Source organism: Trachypithecus francoisi, unplaced genomic scaffold (assembly GCF_009764315.1).
Source record: "Trachypithecus francoisi isolate TF-2019V2 unplaced genomic scaffold, Tfra_2.0 Lachesis_group16, whole genome shotgun sequence".
NCBI lineage: Eukaryota > Metazoa > Chordata > Mammalia > Primates > Cercopithecidae > Trachypithecus > Trachypithecus francoisi.
In genome coordinates, this window is record NW_022681461.1 from 22,749,846 (window position 1) to 22,760,441 (window position 10,596).

The 10,596-nt window shown below is 39.9% G+C and overlaps 1 pseudogene; it reads right to left on the minus strand.

Moving 5' to 3' along the window:
- Positions 1-7,467: 7,467 nt before the first annotated feature.
- LOC117099225 lies at positions 7,468-8,444 on the minus strand (annotated as a pseudogene).
- Positions 8,445-10,596: the final 2,152 nt, after the last annotated feature.

The window sequence follows — 10,596 nt, forward strand, 5'->3', positions numbered from 1 at the left end:
ACACTTGTAGTCTCTGAAAAGTAAATGAAAGCATCACTGGATTGGGAATGGAAGTCGAACTGGGCAAAGAAACTCATGTAGAGTTCAGTTTTCTAGTTTCATTTTTTTCCTGTCTCTCCCAGCTCTTAAGCAAGAGTGAACACCTAGCAGAACTGCAGTGGGCAGTATGAACAGCAGAAACTGATAAAAACCTATATTTTTCGGCCAGGAGTCTAAGAAAGGGGGGACTACTTTGAGCAGGAGAGGTAAGGAGGAATTCCGGAGCAGAGAGGACTGGATTACGGGTCCCATGATTCTGTGTATAAACTGGCAATGGTCCCAGCCTCATCCCTGAGGTACAGATACAGGAGACAGATTGAAAGCCACCTAGTGAAGCCTTTGAAAACTCTACTGCAATACAAACTTCTGCCCAAGCTCCATACTAACACCAGAGTGTGATACATGCATGGGACATTCCCAAGGCAGCATAGCCAAGGCTTTGAAAACTTAAGTAATGTTAGAACCGTGTTCACAGAAGAAGAGACAGAACTTAAAGCCTGAACCCAACTGGGTTGATTACTCATTTAAAAATCGATACTCTCCAGAGGATTTTAAAAAGACCCAGATTCTCACAACATAATATTCAAAATGTCCAGGACACAATCCAAAATACTTGACACACAAAGAATTAGGAGAATGTGACTAGTTTTCAAGGGAAAAGACAATCAACAGATGCCAAACCCAAGATGACACAAATGTTAGAATTATCAAAGATTTTAAAGCTATTATAATTATAATCCATAAAGAAAATAAACTTAATGAAAAGATATTATTTTTCAGAAAAATCAACTATAAGAAAAAATCAAACGGAAATTTGAGAAGAAAAAATTACAATATATAAAAGATTCAGTACATGCAGTACATGTGCTAAGTAGCAGAATTGGGAAGACAGGAAAAATCAGTGAACTCGAAGACAGCCCAATAGAAATTATTTGAAAACCATTTGAAAAACAGGAAGAAAAAAGATTTTAAAATGAAGACCCTCATCAACCTTTAAGACAATATCAAAATGTGCAACATTCATGTCATTGGTGTCCCAGATATTACAAACAACTTTATTCCTATAAATTTGAGTGGACAAATTTCTTTAAAGATGTAAACTGCCAAGACTTATTAAAGAAACAAATAGATAACTTGAACAGTCCTATGTTTATTTTAAAAATGGAATTCATAGCTTAAAACCTTCTAACAATAAAACTCCAGACTCATATAATTTCACTGGAAAATTCTGCCAAACATTTGAGGAAGAAATAACGTACTATTTCTCAGAAAAATACTAGGAAATGCCTTCTAGTTTACTTTGGGGAACCAGCATTACTTTGATACCAAATCCAGACAAACATATTACAGGAAGAAGAAAGCCGAGCCCAGTGGCTCGCTCACTCCTGTAATCCCAGCACTTTGGGAGGCCGAGGCGGGCAGATCGTGAGGTCAGGAGTTTGAGACCAGTCTGACAAAAATGGTGAAACCCTGTCTCTAACTAAAAATACAAAAATTAGCTGGGCATGGTGGTGCGTGCCTGTAATCCCAGCTACTCAGGAGGCTGAGGCAGGAGAATCGCTTGAACCCAGGAGGCGGAGGTTGCAGTGAGTCATGATTGCGCCATTGCACTCCAGCTTGGGTGACAGAGCGAGACTCTGTCTCAAAAAAGAAGGAGAAGGAGAAGAAGACTACTATAGATCAATACAATATCCCTCATGAACATAAACACATAAATCCTCTACAAAATATTGACAAATCTAACAATATATTAAAAGGACAGTATATAAACATACATGTATCCCTCTCTGGACTACTAGAATAAGTGTAATACATATAAACATTATTATTTTGTCCTTATAATAAGCTAATTCTGTTTTTTGTTTGCCTGCTCATTTTTTTTTTTGAGACAGAGTCTCGCTCTGCTGCCCAGGCTGGAGTGCAGTGGCCGGATCTCAGCTCACTACAAGCTCCGCTTCCCGGGTTTACGCCATTCTCCTGCCTCAGCCTCCCGAGTAGCTGGGACTACAGGCGCCCGCCACCTCACCCAGCTAGTTTTTTGTATTTTTTTAGTAGAGACGGGGTTTCACCGTGTTCGCCAGGATGGTCTCGATCTCCTGACATCGTGATCTGCCCGTCTCAGCCTCCCAAAGTGCTGGGATTACAGGCTTGAGCCACCGCGCCCGGCCTGCCTGCTCATTTTGTTTTTTAGTCCAAGATTTTATTATTCCTGGACATTTTATTAGAATATTTCTAAGGCTTAATGAGTCTTTTGAACACTTAGAATTTTAAAAATAGTATTGCTTTTAATATTTAGAATTTTAAAAATAGCATTGGAGTACTTAGATCAAGTGGACAATTTTTTTTTTTTTTTTTGAGGCGGAGTCTCGCTCTGTCACCCAGGCTGGAGTGCAGAGGCCGGATCTCAGCTCACTGCAAGCTCCACCTCCCGGGTTTACACCATTCTCCTGACTCAGCCTCCCGGGTAGCTGGGACTACAGGCGCCCGCCACCTCGCCCGGCTAGTTTTTTGTATTTTTTTAGTAGAGACGGGGTTTAGAGACGGGGTTTCACCGTGTTAGCCAGGATGGTCTCGATCTCCTGAGCTCATGATCCGCCTGTCTCAGCCTCCCAAAGTGCTGGGATTACAGGCTTGAGCCACCGTGCCCGGCCGACAAATTTCTTTAAAGGTATAAACTGCCAAGACTTATTAAAGAAACAAATGATAACCTGAACAGTCCTATGTTTATTTTAAAAATTGAATTCATAGCTTATTCCATATAATAGTTCATATTTTTAATCAACTAATTAAAATATGTTGGCTTGCTCTTTAGATGAAGGATGGTAACTATCAGAATTACAGAGAGCATTAATACATAATACATAATTCTGTAATGCTTATTAAAAATTGAAGACAATATTTTCATTTTTAATTTTTTTTTACGTTACCGGTATTATGCTTTATCTTGTGAGTTTTCTTGACTACAACCTATGATAAGAAATCATTATACACAGTACATATACACATATATGCTCACACACCAATAATTGCCACAAAAGCTTCACAAACCAGTATTTACCTTTATCATGAGCAGTGTATTGTTATTTTCTATTCTATTTCATTTTTCAAAAAAATGGTTAACATTTCACTAGTGATTTTGTAACACCCCGTGCTATTAGCCTGAAAACTCTCTCCCTAGTGTCAGGCTCCATGCTACTCAGACCTGCCGTTCCCATCCTCTGCTGTTCTCTTCAAAGACTAGACATTAACTAGAAGTGCTGCTATTATAGTTTTTTCATTTGTTTGTTTAGTGAGAGGGTCTCATTCTGTTGCCCAGGCTGGATGGAGTTAGGTACAGTCATGGCTCACTGCAGCCTGGAACCCCTAGGCTCAAGCGATCCTCCCACCTCAGCCTCCTGAGTAGCTAGGACTACAGGTGCGCACCACCACACTCGGCTAATTTTTTTTTAAAGTCTTTTAGAAATGGGAGTCTTGCTATGTTGCCAGGCTGGTCTTCAACTCCTGGCCTCAAGCGGTCCTCCTGCATTAGCCTCCCAAAGCACTGAAATTATAGGCATGAGCCACTGCACGCACTAATGCTTTTAGGAATTGTAAGCCAATGGGATGTGGCTTGAATATCTCAGTTTATGATCTCTGAAAATGAGACCAGATAAAGATTTAATTTTGACAGAGAGGGTCACTGAAACCTCATTCAGCCAACTCCAGATGCATGGTGTTCTGCAGAGCTAAAAAGATGAACTTGGTGCAAACATGGGAACAAAACAAAGCCCACATGCTTTCTGACACAAAGGAGAGTCTTTTCCTTGTCTCAGTCAAGAGTTGTATAAAGGGTTTACCAGCACTATAGTGGCTGTATGAAAACGGGGTGGCCCTCAGTTTGGGGCAGATGAAAGTCAGTCTTGGTCCTGGGGATATATCACCTAGCCATGCCAAGACTGCTTTCTCTATGAAAAGTAAAATCTTCAAGAAATGATGTTCCAAAATGTCTCTTCTTCTTCTTCTTCTTCTTCTTCTCCTTCTCCTTCTCCTTCTCCTTCTCCTTCTCCTTCTCCTTCTCCTCTCCTTCTTCTTCTTTCTTCTTCTTCTTCTTCTTTTCTTCTTTCTTTCTCTTTCTTTTCTTCTTCTTCTTTCTCTTTCTTCTTTTCTTCTTCTTCTCTTTCTTCTTCTCTCTTCTTTCTTCTTTCTTCTTTCTTCTTCTTCTTTCTTCTTTCTTCTTCTTCTTCTCTTTCTTCTTCTTCTTTTCTTCTTTCTTCTTTTCTTCTTCTTTTCTTCTTCTTCTTCTTTCTTCTCTTCTTTCTTCTTTCTTCTTCTTCTCTTCTTTCTTCTTTCTTCTTTCTTCTTCTTCTTTCTTCTTTCTTCTTTCTTCTTCTTCTTTCTTCTTTCTTCTTTCTTCCTTCTTCTTCTTTCTTCTTCTTTCTTCTTCTTCTTCTTCTTTTCTTCTTTCTCTTTCTTCTTCTCTTCTTTTCTTCTTTCTTCTCTTCTTTCTCTTTCTCTTTCTTCTTCTTCTTCTTCTTTCTTCTTTCTTCTTCTTTTTCTTCTTTCTTCTTTCTTCTTTCTTCTTTCTCTTTCTTCTTCTTTCTTCTTTCTCTTCTTTCTTCCTTCTTCTTCTTCTTCTTTCTTCTTTCTTCTTTTCTTCTTCTTTTCTTCTTTCTTCTTTTCTTCTTTCTTCTTTCTTCTCTTCTTCTTTCTTCTTCTTCTTTCTTCTTCTTCTTTCTTCTTCTTCTTTCTTCTTTCTCTTTCTTCTTCTTCTTTCTCTTTCTCTTTCTTCTTCTTCTTTCTTCTTCTTCTTCTTCTTCTCTTCTTCTTTCTTCTTCTTCTTTCTTCTTTCTTCTTCTTCTTCTTTCTTCTTTCTTCTTCTTTCTTCTTTCTTCTTTCTTCTTCTTCTTTCTTCTTTCTTCTTCTTCTTTCTTCTTTCTTCTTTCTTCTTCTTCTTTCTTCTTTCTTCTTTCTTCTTCTTTCTTCTTTCTTCTTTCTTCTTCTTCTTTCTTCTTTCTTCTTTCTTCTTCTTCTTTCTTCTTTCTTCTTTCTTCTTCTTTCTTCTTTCTTCTTTCTTCTTCTTCTTTTCTTCTTCTTTCTTCTTTTTCTTTCTTCTTCTTTCTTCTTTTCTTCTCTTTCTTCTTCTTCTTCTTTCTTCTTCTTCTTCTTCTTCTCTTTCTTCTTTCTTCTTTCTTCTTCTTCTTTCTTCTTTCTTCTTCTTCTTTCTTCTTTCTTCTTTCTTCTTCTTCTTTCTTCTTTCTTCTTTCTTCTTCTTCTTTCTTCTTTCTTCTTCTTCTTCTTCTTCTTCTTCTTCTTTCTTCTTTCTTCTTTCTTCTTTCTTCTTCTTCTTCTTCTTCTTCTTCTTCTTCTTCTTCTCCTTCTCCTTCTCCTTCTCCTTCTTCCTCTTCCTCTTCTTCCTCCTCCTCTTCCTCTTCCTCTTTTCCTCTTCCTATTCCTCCTCTTCCTCTTCCTCTTCTTCTTCTTTTTTTTTTTGAGACAGAGTCTCGCTCTGTCACCCAGGCTGGAGTGCAGTGGCATGATCTCGGCTCACTGCAACCTCCGCCTCCTCGGTTCAAGAGATTCTCCTGCCTCAGCCTCCTGAACAGCTGGGATTACAGGCACACACCACCACCATGCCTGGCTAATTTTTGTATTTTTGTAGAGATGGGGTTTCACCATGTTGGTCAGGCTGGTCTCGAACTTCTGACCTCAAGTAATCCGCCTGCCTCGGCCTCCCAAACTGTTGGGATTACAGGTGTGAGCCGCTACCCAGCCAGAAACATATGATTTTCTATTATTTTCCTGTGCTTTCAGAAAGACAGCATAGGCTTCTTTTTGCCAAACTCCAGCTAAAGTCATTTTCTATCGTGTTATATAATGTCTTCTATAACAGGACTCATGAAATAACTGACTCCTTAATTTCAGTCCTGGAAAAAGTTATTTCTCTTAAGATATTTTTATGTTTTTATTCTGTTCTCCCCCACAACAATAAACAGCAAACAATAAATCCCAGGAGGATTTCCTCTTTTAAATACTGGGCTTCTCAAAGCAAAACGTTCAACTAGATTATTCATTTCAGGTAATTTATAACAGTTATTTATCTGTTCGTGTCAACTATTTGCTTTGACTAATATGTGAAAATATTTATTATCTCATTTGAAACTATATTGAATGTTGAAAATTACTTCAAATCCTTTCCTGGAAGGAAGTAGAAAAAAAATCCTAAAGAAAAATAAGAAATGGTATTTAGGAAAATTGCTTCCAAGTCTAAGGGTGGCCCAAAGGAACAGAGCCTAGGGACATCTCTGGCCGTATCAGCTCCCTCCTAAGAAACCTGGTGCACTGTGCTGCTATATGTAACAAAAGAACAAAATGATTTGAGCTTTTTCTTTTTTGGATCTGCCATGAATTCAGGTTTTTATGCTTAATGTCATCTCGGACACTTAAATACTGAATTTCCCAGGTTACCCCAAAGCTCCAGCAAAAGGAAAGGGGGAGTAGTACCTGCACAATGCTTCCATCCTTCACATCCTGGGTTCAGAGAAACCACACAAGAATTGAAACCATTCCAGAATCCAACACAAAAACGTATTCACTAATTCCTAGCTTCAGGATCTAAGGATGAGTAAAGGTATGTATACCTTTCTAAGGGGTGTCAGCCACACTGTAATAAAAACACAGCCAAAATTAAACAGGCTCGGGTTACTTTTCAGAATCAAGACTTAAAGACAGACATTCTAACCTGTTTTCTGATAGATTCAGAAGTCTCCATCAAGTTTAAAACATCTTTAATGTTGATGACTATCGACATTAAAGATCCTCTTGCCTCTTTTCGATCCTTTCCAATTTAATCAACATTTAAGTACGAGGCACCGTTCTAGGTATTATGCAAGATACAAAGGTTACCAAGGGCTTGATTTTGACCCTTAAATTGTTATTAAAGGAGAAATGCAAATTGTAGCAGAAAAATTCCCATATACCCCTTAAGGATAAATAAAAATACCCCCTTAAACCTTAAGAGGATAAAAAAGCAAGGCCCTCTTCCCCTGCTGCTTTTGGAGTCTACCCTAGAGTGTCATTTCACCGATCCATGCACAGTTGCCACAGGCTAATAAAGGCTTATCTGTCTGAAGAGTTACAATATTTTTTAATTTGATGAAAAATTTCTAGTCTTTTTTTTTCTAGTGGTTTTTTTTTTTTTTTTACAGTTCCATTCTTAGACTGGACTTAGTACTAGTCCTCTTTTTCAGTTTCCTTAGACCAATAACTAAATCTTTTACAAACTATATTTTCATGTTTTATTGCCTGTATTTTGTTTTTATATGTATCATTAATTCTTAAAAATTAAGCTTTTGAATCCCTTTGAATATTTTTTAGGCTTCAAAGATCTTGATGAAGAAGTCTGAGTTGACTGCCATTTCTCTTATGTTGGTGGTAAGGCTGGCATGCAACTCACGCTGGTTTAGTGTGGGCAATGCTCACCAAACACAAGAGCCATGGCCACCCCCACTCCACCTCGTTCACAGACAGAACTGGAAGGTTGGTCCTGGATGGCTGCCTGGTCCTGGATGCTTTTAGTGGTCTCTTGATCTGTGGAAAGTCTTGTTTTGGAACAAATGTTTCCATTGATATAGATGAGAAATGCCTCTTTCACATTTTAATAAACAATTTAGAACCCAATAGATTTGGTTTGTGGGTCGCTCCTGTGAGTACCAAAGGACTTCATGGTTGGAAGGTGTGCCTTTTCATCTTGGCAATGAGCAGCATTTAATGGAGAGAGCATGCTAGTATTTGATTTTTTTTTTTTTTTTTTTTTTGGTTCATTTCCAGGATCTGAGATGTATTCAAACCACCAGCTATTTTATCAGGAAGGAACAAATCCAAGTTTTGACGTATTGTCAGTGTGCTGCATGTTGTATTTTCAAATTTCCTTAAGTGGTTTTTTTTTTTGTTTTTTTTTTTGAGGCGGAGCCTCGCTCTGTCGCCCGGGCTGGAGTGCAGTGGCCGGATCTCAGCTCACTGCAAGCTCCGCCTCCCGGGTTTACGCCATTCTCCTGCCTCAGCCTCCCGAGTAGCTGGGACTACAGGCGCCCGCCACCTCGCCCGGCTAGTTTTTGTATTTTTAGTAGAGACGGGGTTTCACCGTGTTAGCCAGGATGGTCTCGATCTCCTGACCTCGTGATCCGCCCGTCTCGGCCTCCCAAAGTGCTGGGATTAAAGGCTTGAGCCACCGCGCCCGGCCTCCTTAAGTGGTTTTAACATGAGATGACCAATTCTTCGGCACTGATGTGCTTTTGATAATATACAGTGAGATCTGGCCATGTATGGCTCTAAGAACTGTAGCTGGCATTACCACATCTCAAGCTTTCCGCCCGAACAGAAGAAGGAAGCACCAGGGACGCACACTTCCTCCTCAGGACTGCAGGGAAAGAGCCCTAGCACCAGCCTCTCACTATGGCAACCACTCCCTCTCCTGGAAGGGCGCTCCCTCCAATATTTTTATTTTTATTAACATGATAGGTTTTCTAACTTGATCTTGTAAAACTGCAGGTGCAAAATTGTGGGTGTATTCAATAGTGTCTAAAAGCATTCCCACCCTAAGCTTTCCGGGCATTCTTTGATTACTGTGTTCCATTGTTAAACAACCAGTTGTAAAGTCTAGCAGACAAAGTTGTTAACCTAGTACATAACTCTCTATCTGTACTTAACTAATCCATTGATTTTTTTTATATAATGAATATTGTTTTTATGATTATTTAAATGATATGTGCCCACTGTGGAAATTTACAAAGTCACAAAAAGATATAGAAAAAATCAAAATCTCAGCTGGGCGCGGTGGCTCACGCCTGTAATTCCAGCACTTTGGGAGGCCGAGGAGGGTGGATCACTAGGTTAGGAGATTGAGACCATCCTGGCTACACAGGTGAAACCTCGTCTCTACTAAAAATATAAAAAATTAGCGGGGCGTAGTGGTGGGTGCCTGTAGTCCCAGCTACTCGGGAGGCTGAGGTGGGAGAATAGCGTGAATCCAGGAGGCGGAGCTTGCAGTGAGCGAAACCGCGACACTGCACTCCAGCCTGGGTGACAGAGCAAGACTCCGTCTCAAAAAAAAAAAAAAGAAAAGAAAAAATCAAAATGTCATTTCCCAGAGACAACCACAGTTAATATTTTGGCTTACTTACTGTTTCTTACCTATAGTTATACACATATATTTGAATTCATCATTATTTTTTGTTAAATCAAAGTAATATATGAACATGGCTAAACCTATATTTATTTTTTTCCAAATTCACATGATTTTTAGAACATTCCTTTTTTTTCTTTTAACTTTTTTTTAGATTCAAGAGCTACATGTGCAGGTTACCTGGGTATATTGCATGATGCTGAGGTTTGGGGTGCAAATGAGTCCATCACCCAGGTACTGAGCATAGAACCCAACAGTTATCCAACTCTTGCCCCTTGCCCACCCTCGCCCCAAGAAGTCCTCAGTTTCTATTGTGCCATTTTTATATCCGTAAGTACTCAGTCTTTAGCTCCCACTTATAAATGAAAACGTGGTATTTGGTTTTCTGTTTCTGCATTAATTCCCTTAGAATAATGGCCTCCAGCTGCACCCATGTTGCTGCAAAGGCTATGATTTCATTCTTTTTTATGGCTGCATGGTATTCCATGGTATATATGTATCACATTTTCTTTATCCAATTCACTTTTGATGGGCACCTAGATTGATTCTGTGTCTTTGCTACTGTTAATAGTCCTGCAAAGAACATGCAAGTGCATGTGTCTGTTTGGTAGACAGATTTGTCTTCTTTTGGATGTATACCCTAATGGGATTTCTCGGCTGATTGGTAGTTCCGAGTTCTTTGAGAAATCTCCAAACTGCTTTCTACACTGGCTGAACTAATTTACATTCCCACCAGCAATATATATGTGTTCCCTTTTCTCTGCAGTCTTGTCAAGCATCTGTTGTTTTTTGACTTTTTTTTTTTTTTTTTGGTGTGTGTGTGTGTGGAGACAGAGTCTCGCTCTGTCGCCTAGGCTGGAGTGCAGTGGCACAATCTCAGCTCACTGTAACCTCCCAGGTTCAAGTAGTCCTTGTGCCTCAGCCTCCCGAGTAGCTGGGACTCCAGGCATGTGCCACTATGCCTGGCTAATTTTTTGTATTTTTAGTAGAGACAGGGTTTTGCCATGTTGCCCAGGCTGGTCTCAAACTCCTGAGCTTGGGCAATCCACCCACTTTGGCCTCCTGAAGTGCTAGGATTACAGGCGTGAGCCACTGCGCCAGGCTGTTTTTTGACTTTTTTTTTTCTCTTGAGACGGAGTCTCTATGTCACCAGGCTAGAGTGCAGTGGCGTGATCTCGGCTCACTGCAACCTCCGCCTCCCAGGTTCAAGTGATTCTCCTGCCTCAGCCTCCTGAGTAGCTGGGATTACAGGTGCTTGCCACCATGCCCGGCTAATTTTTGTATTTTTAGTACAGATGGGGTTTCACCATTTTGGCCAGGATTGTCTCGATCTCTTGACCTCATGATCTGCCCACCTTGGCCTCCCAAAGTGCTGGGACTACGGGCATGAGCCACTG